The sequence below is a fragment of the Microtus oregoni genome, unplaced genomic scaffold (assembly GCF_018167655.1).
Source record: "Microtus oregoni isolate MIOR12 unplaced genomic scaffold, Mior012 000041F_ref0000270, whole genome shotgun sequence".
NCBI lineage: Eukaryota > Metazoa > Chordata > Mammalia > Rodentia > Cricetidae > Microtus > Microtus oregoni.
Window position 1 is genome coordinate 14,126,137 of NW_024543208.1, and position 19,924 is coordinate 14,146,060.

Consider the following 19,924-nt stretch of genomic DNA (forward strand, 5'->3'; position numbering starts at 1 on the left):
CCCTTCTAAGTGTAATGTCTATACTCACATATTAGTTCTACTCTTAGCCTTAACCAGAGAAGCTTCCCTTACCAATGAACTGCAAAGAAGACAGAGATGTAAAAGCTCTAAAAATAAGTAATGATTGAGTATCCAACCTAAAATAAGACATTTTTGCTATCCTGTCCAAGGTCCAGTGAACACTGAGGATATGGGACTGGGAAGGCAGTAATAACTGGAAGGGGAAAGGTGAGTATAAAATGCCATCTTTTGGGAAATAGATGTTGATTGCAAGCAAACAAAAAATAGCAACAGCAGATGACTGCACTGGGCCTGTCAACAGCTAGACAGGATGAAAGAGGGATTCAGACGTTGTAACTGTCACTGTTTAACTACTTTCTACAGACAGAATTAGGAAAGTGGGTAGCATTGTCTTCAATTTTGTATCCATTGGTGGTCACTCTAGTCTCCAGTAGATAGCACTAATCCAACAGCTATACACATGGTCCTGATTAAATGGGTCACACACAAATAAGCATTGAGGAGTAGAGGTGAAGAGAGATGGGGTGAACATAAGAAAGGGTGGGATGAAGGGGTACCAGAATACACTATATATACATTAAATTGTTACAGAGGTATGAGTCGGGGAAAGAATTTACAATCTAGTATTATTTTTTAAAAAAGAAAAGTGATGGGTTTGATTGTTTTTTTTAATTACACAACCCCTTTTATTTTATTTTTTTTTAAATTTATTTATTTATTAAGGATTTCTGCCTCCTCCCCACCACCGCCTCCCATTTCCCTCCCCCTCCACCAATCAAGTCCTCCTCCCTCATCAGCTCGAAGAGCAATCAGGGTTCCCTGACCTGTGGGAAGTCCAAGGACTGCCCACCTCAATCCAGGTCTAGTAAGGTGAGCATCCAAACTGCCTAGGCTCCCCCAAAGCCAGTATGTGCAGTAGGATCAAAAACCCATTGCCATTGTTCTTGAATTCTCAGTAGTCCTCATTGTCCGCTATGTTCAGCAAGTCCGGTTTTATCTCAGGTTTTTTCAGACCCAGGCCAGCTGGCCTTGGTGAGTTCCCGATAGAACATCGCCATTGTCTCAGTGCGAGGGGTACACCCACACACTGAGACGATGCGTTTGATTGTTAAATTGACAACTTGTAGAGCTATGATGGTTGCTGTTGTCAACAGAATCTAAAATAACCCAGAAGACAAGCCTCTGGACATGAGTGAGAAGGGTTTGTTGATTAGGTTAGCCTCTGAGCACCCCATGAGGTACTATGTATATTAGGTAAATTGAGGTGGAAATATCTATTGGGAAAGTAGGAACCATTCCAAGGTGTTGGTCCTAAACTATAGAAAGTAAAGAAAGTTTGCTGAGCACAACCATTCATTGTTCTCTGCTTCCTGGCAGTGAATGCAGTGGAAACAGTTACCTCAAACTCCTGGGACCTTGATCCCCTTGCCATAATAGACAAGACCCTTGAACTACAAGATGAAATAAATCCTTGTTTTCTTAGGTTGCTTTTGTCAGACTGTGTTTTTTTTTTTTTTTAGCAACAGTAGCTAAGACAAATAAAATTCATAGATACTGCTCAAATCATCAAAATTTTCATATAACTACATCTTTCTTTCTCTCTGTTATTATTTCATGTAATGTTACTGAAAATATAGTTTGGAAAATCCAGTGAAGTCAACAAAATGACTTTATAAAATTCCCTATGAGCATTTTATGCTATTAATAATAAGAAATGTTCCATCATAGTGGCACACTACCATCTGTTTTCCTTAATATCCTTAAAGGGCACCTGGATTGGTTTTGATTTTCAGCTATTATAAACAGTGAACATTCATAGGCAGATTTTGATGAGAAAATACCTTTCACTTGTCCTGAGGTACACCTGCTGAGTCATATGATAATCACATATTTAGTCTAGAGAAGCAACTGCAAACAGTTTTCCATGGTGGCTATGACATTTTAGATTTTTATTATTGGGTACATGAATGATGATTTTCTTCAAGCATCACTAGAATTGGTTTTTACTATATATACTATTTTTGATCATTGGAACAATGCATAGGATTGTCGAGTAATTTCATTTATACATTCAATGAACACTTAGTGAGTATAATACATGAGTTTAGCCATAAAGAAAAAATACAACCTGGTTTGTAAAATATATTTTATAAGCAAGATCAGCAATATACATTATATATATATGTGTGTGTGTGTATATATAAATAATAGGGGCTAGAGAAATGACTTTGTGGTTAAGAATACTGGCTGTTCTTCCAGAGGACCTGAGTTCAATTCCTAGCACCCACATGGCAGCTTACAACTGCCTATAACTTCAGTTCCAGATCTGCCATCATCATACAGACATGCATGCAGGCAAAATGCCAATATGTATAGAATAAAATAAATATTTTTTTATAAAAAGAATAATAACTAATGGAATCTATAATTTGCTACATTTCTAATGAAGGACAGCAGTTAAATGGGGGGAAGAGAAGGAGTCACTGTGGTATTTAGATTTTATGAAGGACTGCTCATGGTGCAGACTTTTAAGAAGACTGGAGTTAAGGATATCTGAAGCAATCACGTTAAGGCAAGTGGAAACTTAGACTAGAATGCCTGGTGAGTTTGAAAGACTTACAGATACTCAGCAGTCTCAAGTGAGATTATGAAGTATGGCAAGGAGCCACTGATCGTATGTGACTTCATGAAATTAAGTAAATAATTAGGGCTCATTCTTTCTAAGTGTTATGAGGGAGGGAGGCTCGCTCCTGGCCTCTGTCCTTGGTTTGTAAACCATAGCTTTCCCTGCATTTCTTCACATTCTTTCTTCCCCTTTACATGACCCTGTGTCCACATTTTCTCTTCTTATGAGAATGAAGGACATAATACAATTAGTCTGACCCCAATAGCCTCACTTTAATTCGAGCCTCTGGGAAGACCCCAACCACAAATAAGGTCACACTTTGAGTCACCGGAATTTAGGATTTCAGCTCATGATGCTACTTGGAACACATGGTTCCTTGACATGTATTCCCCTCTTCACTCCTCATTATTGCCTTTCATCATTTAGCCATTTGAGAACAGTAATGGTATGATGTCACCATGACACCATAACTCTCCAGTGTGTATTTCCTCCAGCCAAACATCTTCTCTTGTATTACTTACAATATGGATCTCCAAAGCAGATATCTGCTTAATGTAACACCAACATCTTCTTGTGTTCTCCCTGCAAATTTCACACACTTTTTTTTTTAACAGGGTGTCACTTCTTGCTGTTCCTGCAACAAGGATCTCGCGCGCGCGCGCGCGTGTGTGTGTGTGTGTGTGTGTGTGTGTGTGTGTTGTTTTTGGTTTTTGGTCTCCCTTTGAGTTCAAAATATTCTTTCTTGGGCTTATGGATTTTTAACAGTTTTAAATACATTATTGTCATTTTAAATGTATATGTGTATGTATGTCACAAGCATTCATCTATGGAGGGCAGCAAAGGACATCAGATCCTATAAAGCAACAGTTTCATGCCATTGTGAGCTACCTGATATGGGAAGAGAAACTGGGTCTTCTGGAAGAACAGTAAGCACTCTTAATCCCTGAGGCATCTCAGCAACCCTTTCGACAATTTTTAAGAATATGATTCATACATTTATATAGAACAACTTTCAATCAGAGTCTATCTCAACCTTCCCTGTGAGGAGACACGGGTCAGGTCTTCCTGATAGAAAGCAGAGTTTCACACTTGTTTAGTTGTATTTTGACTTGATCATTCCCTATGAGGTCTTTATTCCTTTTTGGAATAAGAATGTTTACTTTGTGTTATTATATGTTGGAAATATATAACTTGATTTTATTTTATATGAATCCAAATTTAGGAATTATAAATGGCCAAAAAGACTCAGGAAGTTGGCCTGTATTTTACATGATGAGACAAGCATGAGACTTTGTAGATAAGTAATAGAAGACGACTACAGCACAAACATGGTGTGTTTGGCTGTAACGTAGATGAGGAGTAGAGCTTTGAAAGTCAGTGTTAATTGTCAACCTGACAAAATCTAGCACTCCTTGGCAGATGGTCCTCAGATCATGTCTGCGAGGGATTTTCTTAAAGAAGTTGAAGAAAAAATTACCTTGAATTTAGGTAACAATGTTTCATGATCTGGGTCTTAGATTGAATGAAAAGGAGAAAGGAAGCTGAGCAGCAATTATCCGTTACAGTTGCAGATTTTCTGCAGAATTAATGTGATTCTGACTGCCTCAAGCTCCTTCTTCTCTTCTATCTGCTTCAGTGATTAACTGTAATCTTGAACTTTGAGTAACCCTGACCTGTGCCATGTCCCTCATTAAGTTGGTTTGTGGGAACATTTCTAAGACAATCCATTCTCTTGAATCTAAGTAAACTTGTGACTCACAGCCAGTCTATAAAATGTGTGGCAATGACAGCTCATGATTATAGGATCCAAGTTAAAACACGCAAGGCAGCTTCCATCTTGCTCATTAGGAGTTACGGGAGTCCTAGGATAGGCATGCAAGAACATCATCAGCCCTGAAGACTCTAGAGGGTTCCAGCACACTGCTCTAGCGCCTCATTCCTATTCATCCCATCTTGATAGCTGAGGCAAAGACATCATCAAGCAGGGACAGTCTGTGCCCACTGTGCTCACCTAGACCCCTGATGTACAGGACATGGGCAACTAGATTTTGAGATGATTTACCACTTAGCAATAAAATACTAGACCAACTCCCCATTCCAATTCAACACTCCAGTGAACTTTCTAGAGTTCCTTCTTTTTTATGTTTGTAAATCATTTTTCCAACAGCAACAAAACTGTTTCTCATATATCCAAAATATTTACTCGTTTGCTCAACCATTTGACTTATTTGCTTAATGAAGTGACTTCCTAGCCACAAGGCTTACTCTTCTAGAAGTTTTTAGTTTCTTGTCTGCTAAGTGTTCCTCTCCCTCCTTTCAGACATACTCCATAGGAATCAACACTTCTGTTCCAGTTGAGTACACCAATGTCCATATGTTCTTCTCATACCAACTTCTATCCTCTTTGCATGTTCATGAATAGCAAATAAAACACAAAAAAGTGAGTTAAGAGGGAGGAAGAAATTATAAGTGTTTCTATTTTGTTATAACTACAAGATATTCTGAAGTCAAAATTGGACCACAATTGGCAAATCATAGCAATACAGATATTATCAGTCTAATTGGATCCAGTAAAGAACATTGAACCAAACTTATCTCAAGAAGTTTTGCTATGTATTTTCCAAGTTGGATCCTCCACCCTTAGCCCATAATCCTTGCTCGAATGAGAATTGAATCCTGTCCCATGAGGGCTGCTTTTCAGAACCTTTGGGATCTTTCCATATTTTCAAGTTGTTTCTAACAGGAAAAAGAAGTTCTAGGTGAGCTTAGAGTCCTTCTTGGGCAACCTCCCCAAGTAAGGACTAAAGATTACACAATAGTGGCTGGGAATGAGCTTTAGCGGAATTCTTCTTATTACACACAAGATTATCCTGTTTTTACAAACTTAAGAGCATCTCCTGAAATGCACACACATTCCAAAACGAAAAGTGTTGTTTACCAAACGTGTTGTCTTTCTTATTAATGCAATAGAACTGCATTTGGATCCTGGTTTCTATTTAGGATTCCTGTAGAATTACTCAAATCATTTCCTGCTTATGGCTTTTTTCAGTTTGGCCACATAACGGTAGTATTTCTTACTTTTTGAAATTGGTATCTTCAGAAAATTATGAAAGAGTTGCTAGACTTTCTAGTGAGTATGTACAAAGAAAATGTCTTTGTTCAAATAATTTTTGTCACTGTGCCCTTCAAATTATTAATGTTTAGTTTATGTTTGTATGTATTCCTGGTAGGTGTTAATTCTAGAGAATTTGGATGCCATCCCCACCTTTACTAAGGCCAAGATTTCAAGGCTTGTCTTTCTTTTTATTTTTTTTTATTTCTCTCTCTCTCTCTCTCTCTCTCTCTCTCTCTCTCTCTCTCTGTGTGTGTGTGTGTGTGTGTGTGTGTGTGTGTGTGCGCATAACGTGTGTGTATGTGGCTACTGAGAACAGGTTAAAACAGTAGATTCTTTGGAGCTAAAGTTATGGATAGTTGTGAGATGCTGACAGTAGTGCTGGGAACCAAATTCAGGTCCTCTGAAGCCACAGCAGACATTCTTAATCACTGAACCATCCCTCTTGCCCTGGAGGCTTCTTTTTCTATGGAACTCCCACAAAGATCAAAGCTTACCATACATATGGTAAGAGATTGAAATACTTTGAATATTTTCAGCATGAATTCCAATTTAAACTGTCAGGTGAAATTTCCAAAACTATTGACAGTTAGTTTTTTGTCTTTAGACTTAATGAATCAAAATATACACAGCTGAATCTCATTTGTTTGCTGTGTCCAGAACCTTTAATTCAGTTTGCAATGCAGCCACCCCACTTTAGATAGCCCACAAAATGGTCTTAAGTAACCTAGTATATTAGTTACTTTTAATCATACTGAAAAAAATAAAAGAGACTTAACCAAAGTGACTTAAGGAAGAAATGATTTATTTTAGTTTATAATCTGAGGCAAAATCTAAGATAGTGGGAAAGGCATGGATAAGAAGGGTAAGGCTACTGACCACAATGCCTCTACAGTCAGGAAAACAGACATTTCAATACCAGTGTTTAGCGAGAACACCCAGGAAAACAGACATTTCAATACCCGTGTTTAGTGAGATTTGTCTTTTTCATTCAGTACACACTTTACTCCAAAGAACGATGTAATGCTACTTGTATTGAAAATGGGTTTTCTTACCTCAGTTATCCTAATCCAAATAATCCTTTTCAGCCATGCACATCTCTTTGATGATTATAAAGCCTGTCATATTTATAATCAATAGTAATCATCATGCATGGTAACAAACTGCTGTGCTTTGGGTGATGGACACACTTAGGTTACTGTGTCAACCCTTCATATATTTAGCTACGGGATCTCAGGCAATGTTGTCCACCTTCAAACCCCTTTAGTAAACAACATACGCTTTGTAGATAACCTCAAAGTTGACTAAGAATCTCCTAGACAAGATGAGAATGTGTAGTACATTACATATACACACATAGACACACATGCAGACACACACACAGACACACACAGATGACACACACAGACACACATACAGATTTCCTTGGGATGTAATATGCTGATATTGGGCTCAGGACTCAGCACCTCCTTGCCACTGCCCTGCTTTAGGTATTATTTCTCCTTAAATTTATATGACAATGACAGTGAAATTTTTCAATCCACCCTAGAACTGGTGGACTAGACTACAAATGTGAGAGGTTCCTCTGAAAGGCTGACAGGCATGTGCTGTCACAAGGCTCTCTGCTGCTCAGATTTGTCTCTTTTACTTTTCTCTCACCCTCTCTATCTCCCAAGTGCTCTGCACCCAAATACAAGGACACTGAAGCTGTCTGTGTGTTTTAATGTCAGTCATGTATATCCAAAGGCTCTTGTCTGGCAGCTTTCACTGCTGTGGGATAATGGTTTCGTACACTGTTAAGAGTCGTCACTCACATTAGTTGAATGAAACACCGATTGGCCAGGAATCAGACAGGAAGTATAGGTGGGACAATCAGACTAAGAGAATTCTGGGAAGTGGAAAGGCAGAGTGTGAGTCACCAGCCAGATGCAGAGTAAAGAAGATGGAAATATCTTACTGAGAAAAGGTACCAAGACACGTGGCTAAACATAGATAAGAATTATGGGGTAATGAAAGATGTAAGAGCTAGTTAATAATAAGCCAGAGCTAATAGGCCAAACTGTTTGCAATTAATACAAACCTCTTTGTGTTTCCTTGGGATTGAACTGCTGTGGGACTGGGTAGGATAGAAACTTCCATCTATGTTCCACCTTCCTTTGAACAGTTGTGGTGGAAGAATAGCAAATAGACCATCTCAGTTCCTTGTCTGACTTTGTTTTTGTCTCTGATAAACATGTAAAGTACTCAGCATGACCTACCTGACATCTGTGGCTCTTGGATCATGTGTGAGGCAGGTCTATAGATGTAGCCCAGGAACTCTTTCCTTCTTGAGTTGCTGTTTGTTATTTTGCCTCCTCAAAAACAGTCCTGGTTTTTCTTTAGTGAGCCTGTCTGTCTCCACCATGATCAACACAGACAGTTGAGTATGAAAGAAAATACACATCAAGAAGAATAGGGAATAGGTAACCTGAAGCAGCCTAAGAGCTTTCCTGATTTTTAGGGACATCAACTCTGGTAAAATGAGATTCATAATTCCAATGGGTATAACAATTTCAGGCTGTTAGTATGAAGTAGAGTTGGGGATAATAAATATATGTTCATATAAAGTTTTAATTAACTGAAAAGAAAGAAGAAGAAAGTTAGAAAGACTCACCTGGGTGCATGGATATGGGCTTGTGTTAGAGAATGCCTGCCTTAGTTGGGATTACTATTACTGTGATGAAACACCATGACCTAAAGCAACTTGGGGAGGAGAGGATTCATTTTGTTTATACTTCTATATCACAGTTCATCCAATGAAATAATGGCCTGAACTTAAGCAGGGAAAGAACTTGGAGGCATGAACTGGAACAAAGACTACGGATAGGTGTTTCTTTTTGGCTTGTTCCTTATAACTTGCTCAGCCTATGCTTTATGGAAGCCAGGTCCACCAGCAGGAATGAAGTCATCCATAATGGGGTGAGCCCTCCTTTAAACACTAATTAATAAAATGCCTTGCAAACCTGCTTGTGGTTTGATCTCATGGAAGCAATGCCTCAATTGACTGTTGTTTGTGTTATGTCAACATAAAACTAGCTATTACTTTTCTAACAGTCTATACAATTCATCTGTATTTGAAGCTATCATTATGAAAAGGATACTATTGAATGTAACCCAGCCCTGACATTGGAAGCTTCATCTGGTAATAAGAGGTGGCCTGTTGGGGTTCCATATCACTCAATATTGGGATTACCTTCATCAGTTCTGGGAAGTTTCTACTGCACTAGGTTTCCACTCCAACTTCTAAATGCCCCACAGCTCCAGGCATCTCTCTGCATTTTTTTCTTTTTCTCCACTCTTTATTCCATCCCCACTCCAATTCCATCCGCTGCCAGGCTGCCCATTAAATCTATTCTCTTTTCCTTTTCCAGGAAGTCTACAAGAGAGTACCTTATCAAATCCTTCCCCTCAGAATTCAGAGAATCCCTTAGAAGAGGAGGCAGAAAGATTGTAAGAGTCAGAGGGATGGAGAGCACCAGAAGGACAAGACTCTTTGTGTCAACCAAGTAAGATGCATACAAACTCATAGAAACTGAAGCTGTAATTACAGAGCCTATATCACTCTACCTACTGTCCTCTACATATATGGTAGATATTAGCTTAGTGTTTTTATGGGACTCTTGCTTGAGAGAACAAGTGGGTCTCTGACTACTGTGTCTCCACACATAGAGTGGAATCCCACATCAGTGTCCAACATCAATATGATACTTTTCGCTTCTTCTTATTATAATTTTATTTTGCTGTGTTTGCTTGTTGTCTCCTGGAAGTCTGTTCTTTTCCAATGAGAGATTTAAAGGGAGTGGGTCTGGAGGAGAGAGAAGGGAGGTAAAGAGGAACTGGGAGGAATAAAAAGAGGGCAAACTATAATTAAGGTATATTGTATGAGAAAAGAATCTATTTTCAATAAAAGCAAAAACAAAACAAAACAAAAAAAAAAAAGGATGTCAAAGAGCTTAAATGAGGTCATTGGGTGGTTCCTGAGAGGAATCACTCAGGTTTACAATTGATAAGGTTATGATGGGTGTCACAGGGATGCAGGAAGCTAGGGTATCCTCGCTGTAAACCACGCTCATATACATATGCAGGAGTTACCTGGATCTTTACTATTTTATCATAAGATATGTATATCTGAAAGGAATCTTGTCTATCAGCTGGACTGCAGGGTGAGTGCTTCTCCCCATCATATTCCGCTACTTCTCCCTGTCTTTCTCTTCCTCCGATACACAATCCGAGACTAACATCTGGGATTAAAATATCTAAAATCTAACACAAAAATCACAAATGCCAGCAGTTATTTAACAATAATCTGGTACAATTCTGTACAATATTTTAAATGTGCTTTTTTTTCAGAAAAGGAAATGGAAGCTTCTTGAGATTAACTACATGAATTAGTATTTAAATTCAGGGCACATTGTTAGAAAATAACAAAAAATTTGTGCTAATTTCTACACATTTTCTTATAAAAAAAGTAACATCAGAATCTACCCAGACTTGTTATATCGTCTCTCTATATATGTGAATCTAATAATGAACTAATTGTGATTCAATAGTAATAGTGATCTTGATGGGCAAAATCAATTGAACTATCTGCATCTTTATGTGGCTCATTCTTTTTCAAAACAGATAGTTAAGAAAGAGAAAGATGGTTCAATATTTTCCTCTATCTTAATGGCTAATTATAATAGTATTAATTAATTTTGTAAATTCATTAAGAAATTAAAGGATGAGCCCCTTGAATGAATACAGATTATTCACCCATTTGAGTCTTTATGACCCAAGGAGACAGATATGAATACCTGTGACAATTTCTGCATAAATGATTCTTAATATAAATCCATATTTACTAACCTGTGCTACAACTTCCCATTTGTAAATCCATTTTTTTAAAAAAGAAACGGAGAGGAAAAAATTGTCACAATACATGGAAAAATCAAAGATACAACTGTCATTTTTATGTTATTTTACAATCTATAAAATAGCTGCTTATTGGGTCATTCCTTTCTTAAAACAATTTTATGGGGAACATCTTATTATCAACATTTATGAATGAAAGAATTTAGGCTCAAAGAGCCACAGAGGGATGTTCAAAATAGAGACTCAATAAGGGACCATGCCAAGATTTACACTGGAATCGTCTGACTTTAAATTTAGTGCTTTTGCTTCATTAGAAGGAAACAGATAAATAAAACTTTTAAAAAGTCTTGGCTATAATTTAGGGGATTTTTAGTAGTCTAATCAATAGTAAAAGTGAATCAGTAACTAGTAGTTGAATCATCCATTCATTTGTGATTTCTTTATTTAGTTCCCATGGTGTGACAAACAACAGAGTAAACAGTGACATGGAATTTGTAGACCAGCAACCCGGTAAGTACAAGCCCTACCCCTTTTCAGATCTGTTAAAAGATGAAAATGTTGATGTATATATCTATATCCCCACTTTTCTTATCAGTAAACTCCAAGCTGTGCAATGCAGCCCTCGATGCAGTGGAGACTCTCCTTCCTCCTCTTGCTGATTCTGTTTACTGGCCTCACATAGGCACCTTTCAACAGACAAAGCCAACAGCTACCCATCTGTGAACATTTATCCAAACATTCCGAATTGACTGATTAACTTTTTTTTTCCCCAAATCGAATATGGGTGAGTACAATTAGCAGTTGTTAGATGTTTGTCAAAATCTATTTTTCTTCCCCAGGTTTCCTTCCATGTATGTTGTCATCACACACAGTGAGGTCTTACAATGTTTCCTAAGCTATTCATGAGATCTGAGGCTTCCATGAACCATCCTCCTCAGATGCTGGGTTGTCAGGAATACAGGCATAGTAGATAGATATCACTACCATATCTGACCCGTCTCAAAGTTCAGATGTCAAATTACACTGATGAATTAGTTATCTTAGTCTCGAGTTTTTCTTCTAGGATTTTATATAACTTTTAAATATTAAGCAATCATTTTATGGATTTCATTCATACTAAATAATATATTTAAGCTTCATGTTACAAAACACAAAATACAAAGAGCATTTTAGGGTTTAGCACCCAAATCAACAGTATGATCATGATTATGATCTATCTCTTCTCCTTGCTTTATCGTTCATTAAGGAAATAACTGAAGCTGTTTTATTAAAGTTGAATGGCATTAGAGCAGTTAAGAAAAGTAAACACCATTTGCCCCTCTCATTTATTTCTAATTTCACAAAACACCAAATTGTAATATTTCGAAATGTTTGTTTTGTATTTTTCTCAAGAAGATACTTGTACAAGATGAATCCATAACCATAGTGAACATTGTCTCATATAGTTATGATATGGGATTCCCCTCTGTATTCTGTGAATACCACTGATGAATAAAGAAACTGCTTTGGTCTATTCATAGGTCAGGGTAGAGCTAGGTGGAAAAAACTAAATTGAATGCTGGGAGAAAGAAGGCATGGGAGAGAGAAGCCATGGAGCTACCGCCAGAGATAGACATGCCAGGAACTTGCCGGCAGGGCACAAGCCTCGTGGCAAAATATTAAATAATGGAAATGGGTTAAATTAAAATTTAAAAGCTAGCCAATTAGAAGTTAGAGCTAATAGGCCAAGCAGTGATTTAATTAATACAGTTTCTGTGTGGTTATTTCAGGAGTCTGTGTGACCAGGAAACAAACAAACCTCCTACAACACAGTTATGTATATATACTCAATCATATACATTTTGTCTTAGTTGAGGATTTTTTATTACATTTTAGCTGGGTCTGGTGAATGTTAGTTGCTGACTTGTGTTGTGCCCCATGTCCATCCTCATTCCAAAACCAAAGCAGAAATATTTTCATTTTCTGAGCTTCTCAGGAAAGTCCTCTTCCTTGTTAGGGCATCACAGTAGAACTGGCCCTGGTGGTGTAGGTGTGAATAAGTCACCCAGAGAGCAAGGGCATTGATAACTGACCCAGACCCTTGCTTCTTACTGGATAGTGTGAACCAACCCCAGGAAATACTAGAATGCTCACTCTGGTGGTCTAATGAGAGAGAGAGAAAGAGAGAGAGAGAGAGAGAGAGAGAGAGAGAGAGAGAGAGACAGAGACAGAGACAGAGCCAAGAACAGCTAAAGCCCAGAACTAGGGTTATGAGTTGACCTTTCTCTATTCTACCCCACCTATGATCTACTGGAGCATGTGAAGGGACTGGTCCTACAAGTTCCAAAGCTGAAGAATGTGGAACATACAAGATAACAACAGGGGAAACCAAAAGGAGTCCCAGTGAGGTCCTATTATTGATAGTGAAACTAAAGGCCTTGAAGCAGTCTATTGATTTATTACAATGAACATTTGCTAGTAAAAATGTATGGACTAAGGGATATACTGTGTGACTCATTGTTCCACACTATACTTCCATGATGAGCTCTATCTTTTTTCTTTTCTTTAATCTTTTTTCCTTGGGGGTGTTGCAAGGGTAGAGGGAAGATGTGAAGGGAGGGGGAGATGAGTTGATTGCGATGCATGATGTGAAATCTACAAAGAATCAATAAAATGTTAAATAAGAAAGAAAGATAGCCACTTTCAGCACATTTTTTCTGCTTTATATGCCATATCATAAAGTTTCATAATGTCAGTGACATGGATATTATCACTTTGAAGAGAACCATGACAATGGCAACTCTTATAAAGATAACAGTAAATTGAGACTTGCTTACATTTTCAAAGGTTCAGTCCATTATTAACATGATGAGGACCATGGTTGTGTGTAGGCAGATATGGGGCTGGAGCTTAGAGTCCTTACATCTTGACTCTGAGGCAACAGGAAGTCAATGGAGGGATTGGCCAGTATACTGAGCATCAGAAACCTCAAAACTCTCCCCCACAGTGACACACATTCTCCAACAAGGCCATACACACTCTAACAAAGCTACATCTTGTAATAGTACCACTCCTTTTGGGGGGTCACATTTTCTTTCAAACCATCATAAGTACTATTTTAAAAATAGTGCTAAATGTAGGCTTATATAAACGCACCTTTTGAAGAATGCAATGGAATTTAAGAAACTTGCTACTTTACTGCTATTTTTTTTCAATAGGAAAATATTCTATGCAGGAAGTTTCATGAACTTTTTTTGAAAACATATAACTCAAACACATGAAGTACCGAGTTTATGGTGGTATAGAAATGGTTTATGAATATCATGCAAGTCGAAATTTGGGATATCTGGGGACCATTAGAAAGGAATTCATGGGAACTGAAGGAGGCTTTCCAGAAAAGACAACATTTGATTTAAGACAGAAGATTAATGAAAATTAATCAAAGTAGCTGGATTGTTGCATGTGGTGCATGTTTGTGCACACGTGTGTATGTGTGTGTGTGTGTGTGTGTGTGTGTGTGTACTCATCAGATTTGTTGTATAGAGAGTGACAAGGAAAAATAGTGTTTCTGAAAACCATACATTTCGAATAACTGTAGTATGTTAAGTAAAGATAGAGAACAAAGAAAAACACTGGACCATGTTGAAGACTTTAATGTATGAGATACATCTCTGGCGCTAAAATCTGGATGAATCATGCAGAGACATGACGGGGCCTGGTAGCTGCTATAAGAGGCTAGGAATTTATTGATTTATAGTAGATTACGTCATATTGGGGACGAATGGATGGATTTTAGTAGCATTAAGTACAGGAATCCAAAAGACTTATGTGTAGATTAATATTGACCCTGACAAAGACAAGTGTTTAAAATTATTTCATTCATATTTTTGTCTTAGAAGTCTGAACAACATTTGATTTCAAGGAAGAATGCATATAGTATGGCACAACAAGTTGAGGGTAAATTACTAATAGTTGTAAATTTGAGCTACTTGTAGAGCACCAGAGTTGAAATTCTATGTGAGAATTAGGATGGAAATTTGAAACTATGAGATCGTCTAGACTAAATATAGGTCTGGGATGAAATAATAGTTGTCAATGAACCCATGGCAGTGATAAAATCTCACAAGGGGGCAACCATTGAGATGTGCCTGAGATGAATCTCTGTCTTTCATTTAACACCAAGAAGACAACAGAAGAGAAGACTTCATGGAGGTTCAGAAAGAGTCCTTAGATAAACAGAAGAAAAGCAAACCAAATGAATTTTTGTGAACCAAAATGAATAGAATATTTTACAAAGAAAACAAAAGTTATTTTGATATAAGATTATTGAAAATCTTGAGAGATCTTCATTAGGGTGGAGGTAGAAACCTAACTGGAAAGGTTTGAAGAGTATCTGGAAAAGGGACTACTAACAAGTTGCTGGAGATGAGATTTTCCAAAGGCATGGTTGAAAAAGAGAAATAATGTATAAATAAAAGAGGATGGAAGAATAAGGATAGAACAGTCATTCTAACTAAAGTGAACCTAGGCAAGTATATTCAAACTCTAGACATACAGTAGAGAGAAAGGAATAGTAAAGTTTACAGATAAAGAGTGACCATAAATGGAGAGATTGTAGTTTATAAATATAAATAACCACTTTGTTTTAGAATATGTTCTTTTTTATGATGGCCTTTTTGTTTTTAGACTAATACAGGAAAGATGAGGACACAGGAATACACAAGCTAAATTTCTTTTTTTTAAACTATACAATCATATATGGTTTATTTAATGCAGTGATTAGGATAGTAAAGAAATTCCGGAAGGCTATAAAAGGGAAGAAAACACAAAAAGACAGAAAAAAACTACGACACCCAACAGGAAACCAAGGAATGGTTTTGGATTTTTGTTCTTTTGAAGAAGCAGTCTTATCTTTTCATGAACATTTTCCCTTCCTTCATGCTTCAGGGCTATTTGGTTATGGCCTGCAGCGTTGGATGAATCGAGGGTACAAGCACACATCTCGGATGTGATATCTGTTCAGAATCCAACTTAGGAATCTTTCCAGGCCCAAGCCACAGCCTTCATGAGGACATGTACCATATTTTCTCTGATATGTATAACAGTAATAAGCAGTGGGGTCAATTCCTTCCCTTTTATAGCCTTCCAGAATTTCTTTACTATCCCAAGAGCGCATCAAGAAGCTCACAATTTAACCAACATTGATCATCAACACATCAATAGATTCAGTGAGTTGAGGATCCTCAGGATATTGCTGCATATAGAAAGACTTGTTCTCCACTGGAAATCGACACATCAAGATTGATTCATTAATGGTGTCTGTCATCAGTATCTCAGGAGCTTCAGGAATATCGTCTCCAAATTCATAGAGGGTCGTGTCTTCTTTCTTTGCACTGTGCTCCCTCAGCCACTCAATAGCATCTGAAGAGTTCATTCGTCTGAAAGGTTGTTTAAGAGATTTAAAGCTCAGGTTGAGGTCATACACTATGCTTGCCAATGGTGATTTCAAGACTCTGTCTACCACATTGCACACTAGGTCCTCCAAACGGTTGAGGAGGTGCTGAAATGTCAGGAAGGGGCACTCGGTTTCCAAATGCGTGAATTCAGCCAGGTTTTTTCGTGTTCTGGACTGTTCAGCCCTTTAGGACTGGGTGATATATAAAAGTATCACCCAGGGCTGGAAGGCAGATCTCCAGGTACAACTGCAAGGTCTGGGTCAAAGATGCCTCCTCCCGAAAATTGACAAGCTTGAAGAGAGTAGCCCCACCTTCCACCTGCATTTGTACCAGTGTCGGGGTAGTTAACTTCACAGAAGCCCCTGTCGAAGAAGTGATCCCTAAGGCACCTGGTGATCATGGACCGTGTTTTCAAGATTTTGAACATGTTCTCTCCACAGATCATCGTGTGTGGGTTGTTCAGCTGGACATCTACATCATGGGGCCAGCCCCAGCAGTTCCCAGAAGTCACAGCTCAGCTCGTGACCTCCCGGAGTCTACTTGCCCTTTGGAGTTAGGTTTAGTGTTGCATATACTGCCACACTGCTCTCAGTAGACAAGACTACTCCATTGTAATACTGGCACAAGTCATCCGACAAGATACACTGCAGATAGCCTGTACTGTCTCGCAACACCAGAAACATCAAATTCTTTTCCTTGCCGACACAACCTGTGGACTCAGCCAAATACCTTTACTCTTCAGCTTCTTATTATTCTAGTGCACAAATCTTTACACAGGCCGGCTCTGTCAGGCTTGGGTAATTTTTAATTGTAATTTTCTTTACTTCCTCCAGGTTCTTTAGTCTTCATAAGTTATCTTCTGCCTCTTTCTTCTCCCGAGAGTCATTTTTCATCTGTTCTCTGTGCTACATCTTTTTAATGTTCTTCATCTGTGACATAGAAATGACATCCCACCTCTCATTTTCCTTTTGTGAATCCACATAAATGGTGGGAAATGGCTCTTTTCCAACTGTCACCGGTGCCTTTAGGCCTGTTTTAAATGGCTTCTACTTAGTTCTATCTCCTGTTGCATCATTTCCTCCTCAATCAGAGACATACAACTCTGTACCACTGCCACCTGGTCACTAATGACACACAAGCTAAATTTCAAGCCAGGTTATAAATATTTGAAAAAATTAGCGCTATGTTTATGTCTTCTTGGATAAAGGAAATGGACTAATGTTCTTCAAGTGAGGTTGCAGAGGGTAGGTAGAAATGTTGGTATCATTGTGAATGAAAAGAAAGGTAAATTAAGAAAATTTCTTTGTAAATTAGAATACTAAACTTAAACTACAGTCATGATTTTGGAAAGGCATCCCACAACAAAACTCTGACAAATAGACATGCCATAGAAGGTAGAAAGTAGAATGTCTGGATTTGAACACACACACACACACACAATATATTGTGTGTGTGTGTGTGTATACATATATATATGCATATATAGCGACATTAAGTAAATTAAATTTCACCAGACTTCATTTTGTGACCTATATAATATAGACAACTTTATCTATCTTGCAGAATTGCATAGATGCTAACAGAAAGTCTTTATCATTTCTATTACACTTTTTTTCTTTTGACAAATATTCAGGGAATATATAAGTCCAAGTTTTTAAAACATGAAGTTCCTCAAAATTACTGGAGTTATTTGCATTTTCTGTATTATCAGAAGAAGTATCTCAATTACCTCTCAGTGTTTTCTTCAGTGGTATTAATTCCATATGATATTACCAATTACCAAGACAGAAGTTTAGAAACATTTTGGATGCTGAAATATGCATATATATATATATATATATATATATATAATGGATTCCTTAATTATACAATTTCTAATTGTTTTTAACTCACTCTTGTACATTATGAATTTTCACAGGAAACTTACATGTGGTAGTAGTTAAGATCTGAGGATGAATATTCTCTCCTTGAAGAAAAACAAAGAGTCTTTGTGCTATAGAAAGTTCAGTAAATAGTCCTTCCAGACAGTTCCAGACAAGGGTTTCAAGATCCCAGTACACAGCAGCATGCTTTTTCCTTCCTAACATTGAGACTGGAGATGCTCTGATGGGAATCTGATGTGGAAGCGTTTAGTGCTATGCTGAACCTAATTTATATTGCTGTACAAGAGACCATTACTACATTTTGAAGAATTTTGTGAGTCAGTTGTATCATGTTGGTACCTTGATAATGACAGTGGGGAATATTTACACCACAGAAATGGGCAAATATGTAAATGCAAAGTTCCTAGATTAAAGAAGTGGTTTTTTTTATTTTTATTTATTTTTTTATTGAAAAAAAGGAAAAAAAAAGTTTCCGCCTTCTCCCAGCCTCCCATTTTCCTCCCCCTCCTCTAACCCTTCTCCCCCTCCCCCCACTCCTCTCCCCCTCCCTCTCCAGTCCAAAGAGCAGTCAGGGTTCCCTGCCCTGTGGAAAGTCCAAGGTCCTCCCCCCTCCGTCCATATCTAGGAAGGTGAACATCCAAACTGACTAGGCTCCCACAAACCCAGAACATTAAGTAGGATCAAAACCCCGTGCCATCATCCTTGGCTTCTCATCAGCCCTCATTGATCGCCATGTTCAGAGATTCTGGTTTTATCCCATGCTTTTCCAGTCACAGTCCAGCTGGACTTGGTGAGCTCCCAATAGATCAGCTCCACTGTCTCAGTGGGTGGGTGCACCCCTCGTGGTCCTGACTTCCTTGCTCATGTTCTCCCTCCTTCTGCTCCTCATTGGGACCTTGGAAGCTCAGTCCAGTGCACCAGTGTGGATCTCTGTCTCTATCTCCATCCATCACCAGATGAAGGTTCTATGGTGATATGCAAGATATTCGTCAGTATTGTTATAGGATAGGGTCATTTCAGGATCCCTATCCTCAGCTGCCCAAGGAACTAACTGGGGACCTCGGCTTGGGCTCCTGGGAACCACTCTAGGTTCAAGTCTCTTGCCAAATCTAAGGTGGCTCCCTTAACTAAGAATTGTCCTTCCATGCTCCCCTATCCTACCTTCCTTTATCCCAATCCTCCTTTTTCCCCAAGTTCCCCCTATCCTCCCATTCTCATTTTTCTCTTCCCATCTCCAATTACCCCCATCCCACACCACCCCCAAGATCCCAATTTTCTCCCCGGCAATTTTGTCTATTTCCCATAGCCAAAGGATAACTATATGTATTTCCTTGGGTTCATCTTCTTACTTAGCTTCTTCAGGTTCACAAATTGTAGACTCTGTGACCCTTATTTATGGCTAGAAACCAATTATAAGTGAGTACATCCTATGTTCATCTTTTTGGGTCTGGCTTACCTCACTCAGTATAGTGTTTTCTATTTCCATCCAATTGCACGCAAAATTCGAGAAGTCTTTTTTTTTTATCGCAGCGTAGTACTCTAATGTGTTTATCTTCCACACTTTCTTCATCCAGTCTTAGATTGAAGGGCATCTAGGTTGCTTCCAGGTTCTGGCTATTACAAATAATACTGCTATGAACATAGTTGAACAAATGCTCTTGTCATATGACAGGGCATCTCTTGGGTATATTCCCAAGAGTAGTATTGCTGGGTCCAGGGGCAGGTTGATCCCGAATTTCCTGAGAAATCGCCACACTGCTTTCCAAAGTTGTTGCACAAGATTGCATTCGCACCAGCAATGGATGAGGGTACCCCTTCCTCCACAGCCTCTCCAGCAAAGGCTATCATTGGAGTTTTTGATTTTAGCCATTCTGACAGGTGTAAGATGATATCTCAAAGTTGTTTTGATTTGTATTTCCCTGATCGCTAAGGAGGTTGAGCATGACCTAAAGTG

The 19,924-nt window shown here is 38.3% G+C and overlaps 1 pseudogene; it reads right to left on the minus strand.

The window, feature by feature from the left end:
* Nucleotides 1-15,588: 15,588 nt before the first annotated feature.
* Nucleotides 15,589-18,174, minus strand: LOC121433795 (annotated as a pseudogene).
* Between the last annotated feature and the right edge of the window lie 1,750 nt (nucleotides 18,175-19,924).